This window comes from Panthera tigris, chromosome C2 (genome assembly GCF_018350195.1).
Source record: "Panthera tigris isolate Pti1 chromosome C2, P.tigris_Pti1_mat1.1, whole genome shotgun sequence".
In the NCBI taxonomy this organism is placed as follows: Eukaryota; Metazoa; Chordata; class Mammalia; order Carnivora; family Felidae; genus Panthera; species Panthera tigris.
Genome location: NC_056668.1, coordinates 110,970,802 through 110,991,425, shown reverse-complemented (window position 1 = coordinate 110,991,425; position 20,624 = coordinate 110,970,802). Strand labels below are relative to the sequence as shown.

The 20,624-nt window shown below is 38.6% G+C and overlaps 1 protein-coding gene across 3 annotated transcripts in view; it reads left to right on the top strand.

The window, feature by feature from the left end:
* Positions 1-1,929: 1,929 nt before the first annotated feature.
* Positions 1,930-20,624, top strand: part of MBNL1 (muscleblind like splicing regulator 1) — a 205,467-nt gene continuing 186,772 nt past the window's right edge. Inside the window, exon 1 of one of the 3 annotated variants that reach the window (XM_015539324.2) lies at positions 1,930-2,014. The gene's annotated coding sequence lies outside the window, so the exon portion shown is untranslated. The remainder of the gene's footprint in view (positions 2,015-20,624) is intronic. The other 2 variants (XM_042956898.1, XM_042956893.1) reach the window with 2 other exon arrangements.

Genomic DNA, 20,624 nt, shown 5'->3' with positions numbered 1-20,624 from the left:
GACGATACAGATGAAAATGATAAAAATTGTCAGGGCTCCTGGGTGGCTTGGTCAGATGAGCATCCGATGCTTGATTTTGGTTCAGGCCATGATCCCAGGGTCATGAGATTGAGCCCTGTGTTGCTGAGCCCTGTTGGGCTCAAGCAGAGAGCCTATTTGGGATTCTGTCTCTCCCTCTATCCCTCCCTTCCATTTGTGCTCTCTCTCTATCTAAAATAAAATTTAAAAAAAGATAAAAATTGTCTATTTTATGTATATTCCACCATAAGCATACACAAACACAATATACACAAGTATATGTGCGCGCACACGTGCGCACGCGCGCACACACACACACACACACCCCCCAGGACTTCAAGGAAGTCAATGACAACTTTTTCAAATGGGAAAGTAATAGGGAGGGGTAGTCAGAGGAGAGCTGTTTAAGATGGACCCTTGAGCATAATTAGAGAAACAGAAATCCACATCCACCATCCAGGTAAAAGAACACAAATACTGGGCAAGGACATTAAAATCATCTGTGGACGTCAGCACTACGCTTCAATAGCGAGCCTGGGTCTTTGTTGGGCAGATGGGCCTCATGGTTTATAACAGAACTCAAGTACGATCATATTGAACAGTTTTCAAAACACTTAGAATCTAAGCAATATTAATCACATGAGTAACTTTTTCTTCAAGGATTTTCTTATAAGTATCTCACTAAAGAATTCAAATCAAATTTTATATTGATGACACTCTGGCGTTTTGCTGCTGTTGTGGTGGCAGCTTTGTTAATATTGTTTGTTGTTTTATTTTTACTTCCTGCAAATTCACATCAATCAGGAGTTTAGGTGAAATGGAAAAACGTTTCCATTTTTAATCATCCCCTAATTGCTCTTTACTGCCCTTTCGAAACTATGGTTAATTAAAAAGCATACCCCGAGAGCATGATAGTTTCCAAAGTCCAGAAAGTGGTTCTTGCAGCGTGTGGAGGTTTGACAATTTACAGTTATTCTTGCAATCCGCCAGCCGCTTCCTCTTCCCTTCCCCAACAGCAAGGGAGGGTGGGAGGGGCTGCCACATACAAATTGCGGCTATTCATTTGCTACCATTATTCAGTAACCTGCGAGAAGAATGTGTATGAGTATTTCGTTCTATTTGAAGTTGACGGGAGTATTGGCCTTGATCAACTGTTTTTATGTCCTTTTTCTACCGTTGTCCCTACTACCCCGTAAATATTTTCAATTAGCGTTCCAACCTGTTAGAAACTTAACCAGTGATGTTCAGCATTGCAGGACCAGCACCTGTTTTTTATTCTTGTGGCCGAACTTTAGACAGACCATAGCTTATGGATAAGCAACAGTTTCAGTTTTGCAATTCTTTATCTGTATGTAACAGGCAGCTATTCATGAGAAAGGAAGTTTAAGGCCTGTAGGTAAAAAACCACTACCCAGATTCCAGGAAAAAAGTCCGTTTACTGAAGTTTTTTTTTTTCTTTCTTTCTTTCTTTGTACAATATGTCTGCAGTCAGATTAGCATTTAGGTCATACTCTGAAGAGTTTAAATTAATTAGCCTTATAAAAGCAAGTTAATTCCTCATGTATCAGCTTGACAGTTTTTGTCTGCATAGAGCAGAATTTTGTTTTTCTATGATTATCTTTTGGCCACAGAGGAGATGTTTCCTTATGTAAATGAGCATTACATAATCAAGTATAGATTTCAATAGCTTAACTTTTCAAAAACTTGCTCACACATATACATTTGTGTATATGTTAATTATATATGAATACACACACAAATTATAGTCTGTTACCATGATTCCAAATGTGACGTTTGTGAATAACTCCATTCTCCATAGAATGTATAAAGCAAAATGACTCTGGTGTTTCACAACTTCCTCTTTTGGTAGACTGTCCTTTTGCAGAGAGAAAAAAAAAATGACTAAAAAGAGCTAAGCAGAGAGTCAGAGCCCTTTCAGATGGTGGTTAACTCAACTATTTAAGGAGCTTAACAAGCAACTGAAAATAACACAGCGGTAAGAAGAAAGTGTTAACTTGCTATTTTTTATTTTTATTATTTGGATTGCTGTTTATGTAATAACAATTTAAATGTTGGCTGCATTATAAAATAGGTTAGCTTAATCTGACAATTCTTACGGAAATAGTCCATATTTTAAATGAAAAACTTTAGTAAATTTACAGCTTCAACCGCACATTCAACCTTTTAAAAAGCTGGAAGATTTTGAAGTTCTTATTGATCTCCAAATTATTTTAACTGAAAAGTAAAAAAAAAAATTATTTATTTTCATAATTTTGTACACAATTTAGTGCCAAAAGAACTTTCATACTAATGTAAATTTTGAGAACTTTTTCTTCCCTTAGCTCTAGTAAATTCCTAACATTTGTAAGTTATCCTAGTTACATTTGTTAATTTTGCATAGTATTAGTTGGACATTTTCCAGGATAAAGATATTTTTGCATTTTTTCTACCCACTGTGAAAATATAGAGAATTATTTAAAATGTGACATTTCAGTCTTATCTTTCATATCATCACATTATGATGATATTTAAATACTTAGGAAAAAAGCAATTTGTACTGTAGATAGTAGTATTTAAAAAAGTAAATAAGTAAATCAAATTTTAGAAATTTATGTTTGTCTTAAGATTAATTCCCAGTTATAATGCTTAAAAGTGGAGTAAAAACTAAAAGTCAAACCCTTTGAATTCGTAATTGCAGATCAAAATAAGCTGAAACTAATTTCATTAGGAAATTCTAAAGTAATCTAAATCCAACAGAATTTTTTTATTTGTGCCAAGCCAGAGTAATATATATGCATATTAACTATTTAATATAATTACATTTATCACGCAGCGATTTGTAAATCTTTTTTAAGCAAATAATATATTTGAATGCTTACTTAATTTGGTTTGCTTTCTTAATTAATCAGGTGGCTTCTGAAAAAGAAAGTCCACATTGTTCCATAAATTAATGGATTTAATTTTAATCAATTTGGGTAAACGATGCTGTCACGCTGGTTCTATTACATTACCTAGAAAATAAGGTGTTGTGTTTTTTTTTTAAATTATTTTCATGCCATGTGCTATGACAGGAGTCACTGTCTTTCGATTATAGAGAGAAGAAGAACAGATTGTTAGTGTTAGAAATTCAGGAAACGAACTGTTGACTCAAGTTTGACATTCTTAACCAGATCAAAAATTTACCATCAAATTGATAGTTGTGAGAAATCCATTAAAATTGTGCACGTCCGTCTTTATGTATCACACGCTAGTTACACACAACTATTTCCATCAGAACTTGGTTGTGTCCTTTGCAACAACACCACATCTAATGCCCCTCTCTTTAAAAATAAATGATGGAAGTATTCTTAAATGTCTGGAATTTTAAATATGAGATATTTTGATATCATAAGCTATTAAGTGTTGTGGGTTTGTTGTACGTAGTGTGGTGTTACACTGAATAGCTGATACCAACCAAGCAAAAACATAGTCAAGGAAATTATGATCTAGATTGATCAACACTGTAATTCAGACTGGCAAATGAAGGCCAAAGAAGTAGAGAAAATTCTATCTAGCTGGCGTGATGGATGTGTTGCTGTTGTGGTGGTTGTGTTTGTTGGGAACTCTTAGTCTCCGAATGAACCGTCTAGTTCTAGATTATGGAGATTAAGTTTAGAATTTGCTCCATGACAAAATTATATGTCCCAAAAAAAAAAAAAAAAATGAGTGCTACCTGGCTGAGTTTCCATGAGCTATATGGTTTGTTAAAGGAGAAGGTCTTGTCATTATTGGGAGAACAGCAAGATGCATTGCATAGGCTTTTTATTTCACATGGTGTCATAAGAAAAAGCATTAAGACCCCCCCCAATCCACATTTTTAAAGTGAAACTGATATAATATTGTAAGTAATTTATTACATAAATTTTTACTTTTCAACTACAGACATAAATTGTACTGTGTTTCGTTAAGATTACATTCATATGACACACTGAGACATAAATCTTCACTGAATCATAAAGTTGAAGCTGGATGACTGCTGTATAGCGCTGCAAAATTTTGTATCTGTCTTAATAAGACGTGGTTGTCTATATGATGTGTGCGTGTTCTTGCTGGGTGTCTGTCAGACTGCTGCCATCCAGGGTTGATCCAATGAATCTCACAGTTTTGTTGGGTGTCTGTCCCCTCCTTCACAGTGGGAACTTTCTAAAGCCGCCCACCTGGGCAAGAGAATGACCTATTTCTAGAGGGCTCTATCCCACCTCACTAATATGTTACCTTTCAAATAATAATTTCGCTTTGAAACAATAAGGCTATTTGTTCTTAACATAGATGACCGGACTCCCAAAAGAACTTTTGAAACATTGATGCCCTTGTTTGGTTAGTTTTCCTTTTTTTTGTTTTTTGTTTTTTGTTTTTTGTTTCTTTGTTTTTTGGCCATTGTCTTATTTGCAAAAGTAAAGATGAGAGCTTTTTGCTGGAAAGATTATAGTTTGAGGGCAGACTCAGAGGGATGGCGTGTTTTGGATTCAGAAACAAAAATCCTCTAAATCTGGATAATATGGCTTTTTCAGCCTTTTTAAAAGCAAATTGTGTCCACTTACATCCATTGATTTTCTATTTATTTTTACTGGATGGGACTTCCAAATAAGTGCCACATGTACCATATTCATATTTCTTCTATTAATGAAAAGATGTGTTATATGGGAAAATTATTATGTTCCCAAAAATATGTGCTTTGGAAGTACATATGATTGTAAGAGGGAATATGAATCTCATTTCCACACAAGAAAGAATCTCTGCAAATATAAAGAATAAAGGCAAATTCTTTTATATTTCTGAGTATTTCCTTTAAAAAAGAAGCATTATATGTGGTCTAATTTATACATCTGCATTCTAGAAAATAAAAACACTGTTTAATGCTTAAATCTTTAGAGCGTAAATTATGTGTTGTTTGAGAATTACTATTACATTGCCAATGCTTCTCTAACATCAGTGATATTTTTATGATGTTATATGAACTAGAAATAGGCATTTAGATTTGATGTCTTCTAAATACTTTCCAGCTTTGTCTTTTCATCTTTCTACATGTGTGCAAAATGGGCTTACATTCTCCAGTATTGCTACGGAAAACAATAAATTTGTATTTTTAAATGCAAATTAAAGAAAAATAGCATTAAAACCATTAATTCATAATGGAACCATGGACAGTGAAGCAGAAATGAAGTTAGATTACTGTTCTTACTCCATGAACTAGTATAAAATGTCCCAGCTCATTTTTATAGAAATTAATTGTAAGTTCTCAGTTTTTTCCACATTTAGTGGTTATCACAGTCTAAAAATTCTTTTCACTTTGGAAACAAACAAATAGTAATATGATCTTGAAAAAAATCACCACAGTTCTGATTCTGGAAAAAAAAATAAATTAGCAGCGTTTTTCTTTAAGCATACCTCAGTTCAATTTGTTTTCACTTTGCATAAGAAAAAAAATTGAAGCAGAATGCTTTATGCTCTTCCTGTGTTGGTGAACAGATCTGAATTAGAGGAGAGGCAGGAACATCGTCTAGACAATTAGGCTGCCTTCTGAGTAAAAATCATATATCTAACGCCATTGGAGTTTTTAAATGCTCACTAGAAATGCTTATTATACTTCGTTTACTTAATTTTTGTATTGAGAAATAATTTCAAGCTCAAAAGAATTGTAAAAATAAGAATTGTATAGTGGACACCTATATACCCTTACCCAGGTTTGCCTAATCTTAATATTTTACTCTAGTTGCTTCATAATTTGCTTATGAATGAATGAAGCATAGTTGCTTCATTCTTTCTCTCTCCGTATCTTTCTGTCTCCATTTTTTCTTTCCTGAACCACTTGAAGGTAAGTTATAAAAAACATGACCCTTAACTTCAGCTTGTAATTACTAAATATAGAAGTAGTCTCTTATGTAATGGTTGCAATATCCATTTCATAAATTTACATTGATACCATACTTTTATCTATTATTGGCCCATATTACAATTTGCTATTTATCTAATAATGTCCTTTATAATTTTCCCCCTCCAGTAAAGCATCCAGTTTAGAGTCATGTGTTACATTTATTTGCAATGTCTCTTTAGCCTCCATTAATCTGGAACATTTCCACATCATTTCTTTGTCTTTTATAAAATTAAAACCTTAAAGTCTACCCACCAACTCATTTTTTTTCTTTTTTTAACATTTATTCATTTTTGAGAGACAAAGCATGAGCAGGGAAGGGGCAGAGACAGGGAGACACAGAATCTGAAACAGGCTCCAGGCTCTGAGCTGTCAGCACAGAGTCCAACACGGGGCTCGAACTCACAAACTGCGAGATCCTAACCTGAGCGGAAGTCGGACGCTCAACCGACTGAGCCACCCAGGCACCCCTCTTTTTTTCTTTTTAACCGTGTTGCTCATTTTGTATTTGTCTGACGTTTCCTCACAATTAGATTGTGGTTTTGCAGTGTTTGCTAGAATACTGCACAGGTGATGATACCTAGGGTCACAGGATGCTCATCTATCCGCCGTTTGCTAGAATACTGCACAGGTGATGATACCTAGGGTCACAGGATGCTCATCTATCCGCCAATGGTATTGTTAATTTTGGTTGAGATGTCAAAGTGTTGCCTAATTTCTCCACATTGTAATGACAACTCCTCATGAAAAATTTCCTCTTGGGTTAATATTAATTGATGTTCTCATCTGATGCAGCCTTGACTGTAATGCATTACAGTTATAAAATCACGATTTTCCAGCTCCAACACTCCCGGCACGTTTCAGTCAGCCTTTTGTACTCTAATGTAAGCAAAATCTCCCCTCTCTCCTGTATTTAATTACTAATTTGTATATCTGTTCCCGATATTAACTCAGGAAATTTTGTCTTTCCAATGGGTTATAATTCCTTACTGCCTTAATTGTTATGGTGCTCAAATTGTCCACATCTGACCAATGAAGACTCTTTATTCTGGTTTCTATGTCCCTGTGGCCAGCTTCCCTCGTATTAGTACGCACTTTCTTACTTTCTGGCATAAAAAGATGTTCTAGGCTAATCTGGTACCTAGCACATCCCAACCCTGGAATCATTCATTTCTCATTTCTTTTAATGGAAAATGGTCTAAAAGGCCAAATCTGGGTTAGGTATTCTCACTGCCACTGGAGTGCTTTTCTTTTTTGACCCTTCCAGCAAAAATATATTAATGCAAATACACACATACAGACACAAACATACAAGTATGCATACAAAAATGCATATGCATGCATTCATAAAAATTTATATCCATACACATATGTTTTGGACATCCTGCATTCACCTGCTATTTCCAATTCCAATCCATTCCCAGAAGGTTCTTTTTTGCCCTCACCTATGCCATGTTTGTGTGTCCCTTCTTCCACAGTGTGAGCCCTGGATCTGAACATCAACGTGTTTACTCATTTACTCAATTCTATAAAGCATCTAAGAGGCACCTGGGTGACTCAGTTGGTTAAGCTTCCCACTTTGGCTCAGATCATGATATCTTGGCTCGTGAGTTCAAGCCCCACATTGGGCTCTGTGCTGACAGCTCAGAGACTGGAACCTGCTTTGAATTCTGGGTCTCCCTCTCTCTCTGTCCCTTCCCCGCTCATGCTCTGTCTCTCTCTCTCTCTCTTTCAAAAATAAATAGAAAATTGTTAAATAATTTAAGAATTAATTTACCCAAATCACTACAATAAACCCACTAAAAAGAATTCAGGGTTTGTGTGCACCTTCTCCCTCCACACACTCATTCCCCACCAAACACTGTGTTTATTAGTTACTTGGATGAATTCCTTTCTTCCTTCCTTCCCTCTTCCCTCCATCCCTCACACGTTTTCTTTCTTTCCATTTCAGGTTATCATAGTATTCATCTGCAATACAATTAGATTGATTTGTTTCTGTTTGTTTCCAGTTTTAGAATTTTTTCCCTTTGCATTCTTATTGGTTTAATTTTATTTTTTACTTGATTGACTTTTAATTGTTTTTCCTAGCCATGGAGATTAAGTGCCTCTTGCCCAAGCCATTTCTGTTAAACAAACCTGATGGTCCTATTTCAAATGTTATGATACAACTCAGAAATACCTGTGTGAGTTATTGGTTAAACTTTTAGCTTTATATTTCAATTCTGTTTAATCTACATTTAGTCTGAAGCTAATTATCTGTCACGTATTCCAAAAAGTGGTAATTTCCATAAAGAAAGTAAGTACCAGTGGTCTTTGGTCAACCTTATGAATTTATTATTCCAGAATGGATTTTTAAAATTAAATGTGCATATAGCATCACACTTACAGAAAAATAGGCAAGGAAAGAAGCAACCATGAATTTGTATAGTCCATAAGCACTGGAAAAATTCTCACCCTCTTCTATGAGTCATTCTAGAACATTCCTGTCCCTTGTACTCTCCCATATTCTCCTCATAATGATGGACACATCCTGATATTTGTGGTAGGAAGAGAGAGTTGATGAGTGCCAAGACTCATTTTCAATTTCCATTCTGTCACTTACTGCCTGTGAATCTTGGATGGTTACTTCTCTCTCCAGATATCTAACCCCATAACTTTAAATTAAAAAAAAAAGTTATACCTCCTTAAATTTTGCCAGCTTATGAACTCATACCTCAAAGTGATTATTAAACCTCAGATGTTAATAGGCATCTTAAAGTTAACACGTTCAAAATAAAGCCCCTCATTGCCCACCCTTCTCTCTGCTCCATGCCAGTCTTATTTGGTTAGTAAATGACATGATCTTACACCCAGTTATCCAGGTCAAAAGTGTCACTGGTTTCTTTCTTTCCTTCACCTGCATCCTACTTATCAGCAAGCTTGTCAGTTCTGTTTCCAAAATATATTCCAACATTGACCAGGCTCACCCCTTCCACCATTTTGAGCACAGTGAAAGACACTATCATCTCTGTTCTGGACGTTTCTCTCTTTTTCTACTCTCTCTGTCAAGACAGAGAGCTTGCACAAGTGGTGAAGGGGCAGCGGGAGAGGGAGATAGAGAGAATCTCAAGCAGGCTCCGTGCCCAGGGTAGAGCCCAACGCGGGGCTCGATTGCACAACTGTGAGATCTTTTTCTACTCTCGCATCCCTACCAGCATGACCTTTTAAAATAGAAGTCAAATCCTGTGACTCCCTGCTCAAAATTCTTCAATGGATTCCTATTTTAATTATGAAAAAAATCCAAATTCCTCACTATTGCTTATATGTATTATCCTCTACTTACATCTCCTCCCTCACATCCTTCCTCTTATCCCGTCATTCACGATGCTCTGGCTCCACTCCTTATTTTGCTTCTGGAGCTTCCTAAACTCATTCCTGACTCAGGGACTTTGCACATGCTCTTCCCTCTCTTGGCATGTTCTTCCCACACATTACTGTGCACAACTCTTCCTTCTTTAGATGTTCAGATGATCCTCCTAAAGGATGTCTTCCATGACCAACTAAATATTTTATTATAGTGTCCCTAACCCAGTCACTGTGTCCTTTTACCCCCTTTTAATTTTCTTGATAGCACTTAATACCACACAAAACCTTTGTTTCTTTGTTTAATTATTTATTCCCTGTTCCTCCCACTGACAGGTAAGTTCCATGAGGGTAGGGTTTGGTCTGTTTTGTTCATATTATATCCTCGGTGTCTAGAAGAATCCCTGAAACATATTAGGTCTTCAAATGATGATTAAGCAAAAGGCCTCAACAGTTTTGAACCTTAGATACAAATAAAACAAGCATGATAAAAATAACCGCTATCTCCCAAGGTCATGTGGAGGAGGCCATGATTACCGTAGTGTTCTAAACTGCCACGCGATTGTCAGGTGGGATACTTCTGTTAGCACTGAGTGAAAGGAACTGACACAAAAGAAGTGGTCCCTGGGGACAACAAATAGACCGAGAAGTTCTCTTTTTTGTGTGCACTGGCTCTCTTCCATGGAGCTAAAAAGAGACTGGTTCACAGTGGGTGCCACTAATCTCTTAGAATCCTGGGGGCAGTCACTCTGCATTGCCGCCCCACTGCCTTTGCACTGGTTCTGCCTCTGCCCTCACCCCCAAGGAACACATGTGCCCGCCCTTCCTTGCCAGCTAGGGTTCATCGCTTCCCTCAAGCCAGATGGAAGACCAATCTCCTTCCAGAATTCTTTCCTGATTCACCATCTGCCTGTTCTGGCCTCATGGCTATGCATATAGTTCACATACTGTTGTGTAATTATTTGCTGGTTCTATTTTTTGATCTTGGAGTGGATTTTAAAGGCTATTTTAGGAATATTGTTTGGAGTTGTTTTGTGTGTGTATCCAACATATCAAGTTTAAGGTTATAAACCTATGACTTGGTTCTTGAGATTATTAGGTCATAAATAATGATGATGATGGTGGTGGTGGTGATGATGATGATAATGTTAATAATAATAGCTTTACTATTATAGTTTTTAGTACTCGTTTTTAGCACCATTGCGTATCATTTTTAGTACCAGGTTTTAGTGCCATTTTTAAAATGCCATTGTATTTAATACCATTGTGCTTCACAGGATTAACTAACGAATTTAAAACCCTCATAGACTTTGTGAAATAAGTACCCCTAGTACTATTTTACAGATTTAAGGGGGGAAAAAAGACAGGTTCAGAGAGAGTTTGATAATGGTCACAAAATTGGTCCCGGTGTGTCTGTCTCCACAATGGATCTTTACCATGTTCACATACTGCCCCTGGTATTTATACTGAGCCACTTTTTATTTTCTATTCTATGGTCCTCCCAGAGGAGGGATGTGGTGACCCTGCCTTTGTGGTTCTTCTCAAGAAGTGGGTTATGCGAAGAGACAATTTTAATTCTTGTGAGAGGCCTCTGTTTCCATTTTGAAGTGCATTTATTCGTGTATTCATCTATCAAGAATTATGCATGAAGCACTCATCTAGATGCTAGGAAAACAGTGATGACCAAGCCCAAATTTCTACCTGAAGGAGCTGAGGTTCAGTCCAGTGGGAGGCAAGACAATGACTAAGCCGGTAAACAAGTAAATGTTTACGAAGGGAATTTCGATGATGCTAGATAGCAGCATGAAGACCATTCAACAAAGTAAAAGGATAGACAGGCAGAGAAGCAAAGTTCCTGTACCTAGCTGGCCTTCCAGGTGGCCTCTCCGAAAGGGACATATTTAAGCTAAGACCTGAATGATGGGGACTTTGAGAGTGCCATGCAGAGGACCCTGGGAAGAGTGCTGGGCGAGTGCAGAGGAGGCAGGAATGAGTTTGGCATATCTGAGAAGCAGAAAGGAGGAGTCCAGGTCCCATGGGGGTAGTGAGAGATGATACTAAGAAGCTGGGGCTGAAAAAAGGCCAGGTTCCTTAGGTTGTAGGCTAAGGCAAGGAGTTGTACACTGCGAGCAAATATTTGCAGACATGCATGTGTGTGTACTTGGGAAATGAGTGCAACGGGTGACCCATTCGCTCTCTGTATTTAACATAGGCCAAGAAAAACTGTTGCTTGAAGAGAAGCAGGGATTACTACATAGGGCAAAAGCTTTCTTAGGTGGTAAATTATTATATTTAGATAAATTTCAATAAGCTGAGTTTATCTTCAGAGGTTAACTACATTTTCTTGCCTTCTCATTTTTAAAAAAAAAATTTTTTTTAACGTTTATTTATTTTTGAGACAGAGAGAGACAGAACATGAACAGGGGAGGGTCAGAGAGAGAGGGAGACAGAGAATCGGAAGCAGGCTCCAGGCTCTGAGCTGTCAGCACAGAGCCCGACACGGGGCTCGAACTCACGAACAGCGAGATCATGACCTGAGCCGAAGTCGGACGCTGAACCGACTGAGCCACCCAGCCACCCCTTGCCTTCTCATTTTTATAATTGGTATGGGTTTGATGAAAGTGAAAGGGCTTAAATATTATTTAAATGTGTCAATTTCAGATTTTTCAGTAAAAGTCTTATGGAATAACTGACCTTCGTCATGGCCATTGAAAACAGGTACCCTGATGTCTGGTAATGGGGTCACCAGGCACGTTAGTTTCTGCATGGATAAGAAGCAGAAAAGACTAGAGAAAAGGCTGTTTTCTAGTCTCTGAAGACAACAGATGTCCTCCTATTTATTCTTCTCAAATCCCAGCACCAGTGATGGGAGGGACCCTTACAACATCAACCAATTCCTATTATAAGTAGCGATTACTTACTCTGCATTTCCAGAATAATTATATATTTCCTCTGATTTATTTTTATTATCCCAAGAGATCTAAATCATCCAATTATTACCTTTTAAATCCCAGAATTAGATGGATACAACTTTTGCAGGGGGAGTTGGGTGGTTGAATATGATTTGGGAAAGGAATATAGAATATCTTACTAAAAAGGACTTCTCCTCCTCCTCTTCCTCCTCCTCCTCCTCCCTCTCACCCTCTCCTTCCTTTTCCTTCTCCTTCTTCGTATTAGTATTAGTATTAGTATTAGTATTAGTATTAGTATTATTTAAACAGACCTAATATTTATTAGGGACAAGAACAAATGGCCTCCCCACATACTTAAGAAGTTAATGACAACGAGTATGGCTGTTTGTGTTAAGAGATGACAATGAAAAAAATCTACCCGTGGCATTGGACTGGGTGTGGCTAGAAGGATGACAATCGGTGGGGTAGAGAGGAACACAGTCATAGTTTCCCCAAGGCAGGCAGACATGATATTGTAGGAGCCACAAGCTGACTTATGAGTGTTCCTGTCAATGCCCAAAGAGAAAACTATTTTGTTGGTGGTATTGGGAAGTATGGAGGAGCACAGGTGACTTGTGTGCTATTTAAGCCATGCAGTCCATTGAATCATGTAAATATGTGGGTATGATGACTCACCGTATTGTTGGATTATTGCAAAGTGTGAGATGGTGTGTGGTTTCCAACTGCACGCGTGTGTAAATGCATGAATATCTGCAGTGTGTGAATATTTAGGGAACACCCCTGAAACATGAAGCCGCTTCCTGACCTGCTGCCCATAGGTGGACAGATTAGTTAAGAAGCAAATATATTGAAGTATGAGAGTACCAGGCTTTTTACAATAATAATAGTACACATTTGTTGACATGAACTAGATGCAGAAGGGGAGCGTAGAAGAGCATGTGGGTTTGGGGCATGATTCCAGAATTGGATGCTAAAGATGCCTTCTCCAGAACCAGGAGGCCTCTCCTCCTGCCTTATTTAGCTTTGTTCCTCTGGTTGGTGACCCATCACATTGGAAAAGAATCTCTTTCAAAAGTGTAAATGTTCCTCTTTCTGTGGGTGATGTCATCATTCCTGTGGCCCAAACCTTTGTTACTAAATAGTACTTAGCAACACAAAATCATTATGTTCTCCGCTTAAAGTTCTGAGGGTGTTTGTTCTGACGAAATTGAGAGATACATTTTTTCAGCGAGGAAAGAGTAAAAGCTGAAAAAGAGGGAAGCTATGCTTGGAACAATCTCTTGACTTGTGTTACTTAAATGAAGCAAGTAGACAACTAAATTTTTATCCCGTGGCAACAGCTCTGACTGCATAAAAAAAAATCACATATGGTTCCAAAGGATGTGGTTTCCATGCAACTGTGCATTATGTACTCTTTTTTAAAGTGGAAGATGCCTTTTACTTGGCTTGGCTTGTCCTTCCCATGTTGTCTTTTTCTTTTTTTTTTTCTTGTAAAGTGGGTGGGGAAAGTTGGACAAAAGAAAGCTGTGCTCTGGTCAATTAAAAGTGATGTTTGAAAAGTGCCTGTTTATCACTCCAGGGAACATCTTGGATTCCCTTTTGATTACATCCTACCTGCCCATTCAAAAAACTCTAAGAGGATTTGTCTTTTATCTTATAAACAATAGCTGTACATTTCTTAAACTTGTAATTTGATTTTAATCCTCATATCTTGAAGAAATCCGCCGTTTAACATGAGCTTATTTTTAAAATAGCCTATGTTTTTTGGGGGCGCCTGGGTGGCTCAGTCCATTAAGTGTCTGACTTTGGCTCAGATCATGATCTCATGGTGAGTGAGTTTGAGCCCCGCATTGGGCTCTGTAATGACAGCTTAGAGCCTGGAGCCTGCTTTGGATTCTGTGTCTCCCTCTCTCTCTGCCCCTCCCCTGTTCATGGTCTCTCTTTCTCTCAAAAATAAAAAACAACCCCCCCCCCACACACACAATTTAAAATAATATAAAATATTATTAATATTAAATATCCCATTTAAAATAATAATAATGCTGTGACCTCTGTTAGGTCAATTCCCATGAAATCATTATCACAATTCTATGAGGGAGATAATTTAAGTTAGTGGAAGACTAAGAGTTGAAGAGATTGATTAGAAATATGTGCCTAATGACAGACTCCAAAGACCGTCTTTATTTCATAGAAGCCAAGGCATGCATGTGCAGAACAACAGCCTTTGAAGTAACAGCCCCTTACTTTTTAACCTAATTCTTCTAAAAAGTGAGGTGCGTACATAGGCCATTGTACCAGTCGGGGTGGGGGAGAGGTGGCTATGCTTTTTCCAAGGGCAGCCAACAATATGGGCAGAAGGACAAGGTTGTAGCAGGCATGACTCTTGCCATTGGAAGCTGGCCCGTGTGTCATATTTGGCACAGGAATACCTATTGCCAATAACACCAAAGGAGACAGTGTTTTACCCCTAGTCACCTGGTAATTTAGTCATAAATGAAATAGATTTAGTTCAGCTGGCTTCTTGCATCACAGTAAGGAAACTATCCAGACTTGTACCAAGTGTCATCCATGCACTCCTTTGTCTTAATAATTAATTTTGGCTATCTCAAACAAGTTGGATATTTGGTGCCAGATGAGCCCTTTTCCACAAGTTCAAGTCTAATCTAACAAAGTTAACACCTCCCAAGGCTCACATAGAGCTCGTGGTATTTAGGGAACCTGACCAACTATTTACAGTTTCTTCTATGACAGACCTACCAGAATATCGTAAGAAGAAACAGACTTCAAAGTCCTCAAAGAGGAAAAAAACTGTTCTGGCTAAGTCTATAATTTAGAGTATCTTCAGAGAAGAATGACTTCATGAAAAGAGAGGCCCAGTGTGGCCAACCTCTTTAAACAGTTAACTTGTTCTTTATTTAATTGTGAAGACTAAGTGACAGGTAGGAAAGAGCTTTTGTAGGAACGTGGGAGTCTTGAAGCTATAGAAGGAAGTTACACTGTGCATGGGAGTAGCATGTGGGTAGGAGTTACAGACTACTGCTCTATTGCTAGTCTAGAATAATCATGCATAAACATCTTTACAATGGCTCCCGAACAGAATTAATAAACTCCTATTAAAGGCACTTGATACGTTATTTTGTGAAAGCACATGCTACCTATTATATTCAGGAACAGAAAAAAATAATAATTTTGCATCCAGGAACAAAGATTTAAAAAGATCCTTTAACTCTGACAAAACAAAAGATAATACATTTGGATGTTCATATATTAATTCCAAAGCTGACATGCTCTACTCTCTGAAAGTATGAGAGAGAAGCTGGCTTTGTCTTGGAGATGTCATAACCTTAACAGATTAAACCCAGGAAATGGGCAATAAACACCAAAGAACAGCCAGGGTGGCGTAGTAATGCTCAGTCACAGATTGCTCCAAACCTTGCCCTTGGGGGGCTGTGTGGTAGACATCCTGCATCTTAACAGAAAAAGGGTCACTATTTCATGCAACTAGTAATAGAATCCTGTCTTGCAAATTAAAAGGCACTGAAGACATCCAGTTTAAGTACTGTGGTGGTTCTCACATGGCTGTAATTCTAGACATTTGAATTGCATGAAAAAAGAAAGAGATCATAAAGGTAATGATAATTGTCTACCTTTTGAGTTAGGTTCACCTGTTCACACTCTCATTCCCTTACGCTACACTTTGCGCATTTATGTTATTTACTTAACTGATTACAATTATTTACTATTGCATAGCTATATCCTGCTGGACTGCATGTTTCAAGGGTTTTGAGGTCTAGTTTTGCTCCTTCTATAGCCTCAGATTCTAGGAAAGGCTGGAATTATGCTAGGTGCTCAATGACTATTTGTGAACTGGGTAGGAAAGTTGACAGCAAAAAGACAGTGAATATGCAGCAGTTACTGGTGAGCTGGTGACCTACGGTCAGAAATGTTTGAAAAGGGAAAAGAACGTTCAACATTGTCTAAAAATACATCAGTACTGGGAAGGCTCAATGGGATCAGGTCCTGTCAGTAGTTCCTCATTGCTAAGGCTGTGGCAGAAATATGGGCGTTCAGAGCCACCCAGGTGTGGCCATTGGGACCAATGGCACATTCACAAACACCATAAATTAGGACTTCTAATGTTATCTGCAAATGAGAAATGTCCTATTAATGTATTTGTATTTATGATTTAACCATGTTATTTTGTTGAATGAACTCATAAAATAGATAAGAATTTGTAAAACTTTTTATTTTCGAGAAAGTTATACATACAGATATACCTATATACACATATATGTATATATGCACACTTTTATGTGATATGCACACACACACATACATATTCTATAGTTTAATATTAATAAATCCGGAAGGAAGTGGCCTAGGGCACTTTTGATCTCTCAGTGGCCCTAATGTCATTCTCAAGGGGCGCTCATGATCACAATTTCTTAGGAAGAGACAGGATATGGAACTTTAAGCAAACAGCAACCTAAGCATTATAGAGCATGTAGGGTTATGTTCTGTGTGGACTTGACTATATCTCGTTTGTTTTTAAGCGCACGGACAACCACTGATGCTTACCTGGTATAAGGTGAAACGTATTTAGTTTCCGTGAGAAGCCCCGTGTCCCATCAGGTACATGGCAAAGCTGTACAAGCTCTCGGCAACCAGTCCTGATGCCCACGTATCTAGATGCCTATGTGCACCAGTTTGCCCAAAGCTAACTATTTGAAACAGAGTCTCCTGGAGAGAACATTGTTTCTTTTGTGCCAAATAGACCTTATTCACCAAAGGAAGAAAATGGAGCAGGTCAATGGATTGCCGCTGATTCTGGATAATTTCATTTCCTAAACTCTAGCTCAGTGGGAGGAAACCTTGGCTGCACATTGGAATCATCTGAGGAACTTAAAAAAAAAAGTACTGATGCTTGTGTGCCACTCCCAGGAATTCTGATTTGATTGGTCTGGATTGTACTCTGTGGATCCAAAGTGAAGCCAAACTCAGGAACCACTTCCCTACTTTCAGTCTTCCCGTTTCTAGGACGGGCTTATAAATGCCACCTCATTTGCCTCTTAGGAGAGGGCAGAGAGACATTATGTGTGATTAGAGTCCCTAACGTTCCTGAATTTACTAGTTTCCTTTCTTCCTTTATTTCAGGAGGGGAAATAGAGAGGGAAGGATATAATGGTGGGGTGGGCGGTGGGCAGCTTAGAGGGTGAGAAAAGGAGCCCTCTAAGCTCTGCCAGTTAGCGGTTCATTAGGGTTAACAGGCTATCTTTTGTCAAAGCAATCACTTTTGAAGGATTAAGCCTCAGTCTCACTTTAGTGTGAATGACTTTAATCAGATAATCTCCTATCACCTAGCTGAGGATCCCCTGTTGAAGGCCTGGGGGGAAGCAAGGAGAGAGTTGCAAGGCCAGCCTGGGACTCACGGAGGGCAAGGTGAGCAAGCCTGCTGTTTGGGAACTAGACTCCACCTTGGTAAGCTAATAGCAGCAAAAAAATGAAGAAAAACAAACTTTGTTTTTTAAAAACTTGTAATTAATTCATTTACTCAGAGAGAGAGAGAGAGAGAGAGAGAGAGAGAGAGAGAGAGAAGGGGCAGAGAGAGACGGAGAGAGAGAGAATCCCAAGCAAGCTCTACATTGTCAGCACAGAGCCCAATGCTGGGCTTGAACTCAGAAACTGTGAGGTCATGACCTGAGCTAAAATTGAGAGTCGGACACTCAACCAACTGAGTCGCCCAGTAAAAAAACAAAACAAACAAACAAAAACAAACAAACAAACAAAAAAAAACTTTCATTGCCAGGGCAACGATTTGTTATGAGCGTTTATACGCTCAAGTTGCTTGTCTGTCTTACGGCCCTTTATGTCTTTTCTAGCCTTTTTTTTTTTTTAATTAATGTTTATTTACTTTTGAGAGGGAGAGAGACAGACCACAAGTGGCGGAGGGGCAGAGAGAGAGGGAGACACAGAATCCGAAGCAGGCTCCAGGCTGAGCTGTCAGCACAGAGTCCTACGTGGGGCTTGAACTCATGAACCGTGAGATCATGATCTGAGCCGAAGTCGGATGCTTCACCGACAGAGCCACCCAGGCGCCCTATGGTTATTTTTATTTTTGAGAGAGACAGAGCATGAACAGGGGAGGGATAGAGAGAGAGGGGGGCACAGAATCCGAAGCAGGCTCCAGGCTGAGCTGTCAGCACAGAGCCCAATGCAAGGCTTGAACTCACAAACTGTGAGATCATGACCTGAGCCAAAGTTGGACACTTAAGCGACTGAGCCACCCAGGCGCCCCTATGTCTTTTCTTTCTTTCTGCCATGAAGCACTTACCATGTGCCAGGTAATTTTACCATTTGCCAGCTGCTTGGGAGTCTGTGAGGAGCGAGGCCTGGCGCAGCCCGGTCGTCCTTACCATCTGCCTGGCACATGGTGAGAAGGGTTTGTTGGATTTAATTGAACTGTTTCATTGGCTACACTTTTTTCCAAGAGTGTGAGGTTTTTTCCCACATCTGCCTCCCCCCACCCCACCCCAACCAGCTAGACTAGGCTGAGTACCTTGAAGAAATCTTAACAATCTCTGTATCCCCAGTGCCAAGCAAACTCTTGGCGTATGATCAGTGCCCAATAAATATTTGTTAAATGAACTAAGGAGCAATAGCCAGCATACTGATGCCTACATTAGGATATTAGAATTAATGTAAGACTACTGCTCTGTTTCCACACTACTGGACAAGGCAAAGAGGGGAAAAGGAGAAAAAGAATATGAATCCCCCATCATTCATTAATGTGACAAAAGTTGTTCTTTTTCAAAAATCCTTTAGGACATCTCTTGAGAAATGGTCTGAAGGTAATTTCAGGAAAGACAGGTAATAAGGAATAAACGGAGTGGATAAGATCCAGAGAGAACTCTCATAGGAGTCCAAAGAAAGGAGTCCAAAATAAAATGCGTAGATAGATAGACATTTAGGAAAGGAAAAATCAACCTTGCTATTGGCATTTTCAGAAATTTGTTTGCATTTAGGAATAGATAAAGCAATGGGCATATTTTCAGGTGCTTTTATTATACGTAGAAATGTTGGGATTGCAGTATAAAAATAGTTACATTAGAACATTTATAAGACTTATTAGGCACTATTTTTAAAAGATTACAAGAGGACTCTGGGCTAAGCTGCAACACACAATTTTATGAGATGGTAGAAAGCATTTCATAATATTACATGTAATTACATCCTATAAACATATATGAGTAATACATCCACTCTGACTTTCTGGCTACCTGTTTCATATTTATTTTGTAACTGCTTTATTTATTAAAAGACCACTGTTGTATATTTCCTTTTCCTTAATGACAATTCTCATTAGAAGACAGGTGTATGTCCCAGGTAGAATGTTTAGAAATATATTAATTTTAGACACATTAATTCAGGATCTGGGTTATAGGTTGTGAGACACTACACTGTGGGGCAGGAGTCTTAACCCTCATTAGCTGTGAGGTTTTGGTCAAGGGCAATTCTCCAGTCCCCATTACCTCATGTGATAAATGAAGATTAAAATGTATGACATGAGAGATGTCATTTGTTTTATAAAGTTATACTATGAGATTAGGTGGGAGAGAAAATGGAACACAAAGTTGCATATATAGTATAATATCAATGTAAAAAATGTGTTGAGAGAAGCCTGAAAGGAAATAAACTGCAGTATTACAGTGACTCTCTCTGGGAATTGGAATCACTGCTGATTTTTATAAAAAATATTCTATTTTCAGTACTTTTGAGTTTTCTATACTGTGTTGACTTTTAATTTTTTTATTTTATTTTTTGGAGAGAGAGAGTGTGTGTGTGAGCGGGGCGGGGGGGGGGCGGGAAGAGGGGCAGAGAGAGAGGGAGACACAGAATCCTAAGCGGACTCCAGGCTCCGAGCTGTCAGCACAGAGCCTGATGTGGGGATTGAACCCACGAACTGGGAGATCATGACCTGAGCTGAAGTCAGAGGCTTAACCGACTGAGCCACCCAGGTGCCCCTATACTGTGTTGACTTTAAGCAAAAGCATGTGCGTGCATGCACACACACACGCATCCACTATAAATCTTACTTCCCTGGGGGCATGGATGTGGTCATCTTAGAGATTCTTTTTAGCTCTGAGATGTAAGATTCTAATATTTACTGTATCTCACTTCCGCTGGCCCTCAGCCATTCGCTGTCCCTGTGGTACACTTCCTGCCCCTTGTTCTGGGATTAGACCATTAGCCTCCACATAGCAGTCAGGACAGTACTTCAGTTCTTTCTGTGAAAAGCAAACTTGGATCATGCATCATCCCACCTCTAATACAACGGAACACTTCAATAGTCGTTACTGACCGCAAGCATCATGGCTGTAGTTATACATTTTGAGTGTGATTAATTTGATTGGCATTCATTGTTCTCACTTGACTGTAAGTTC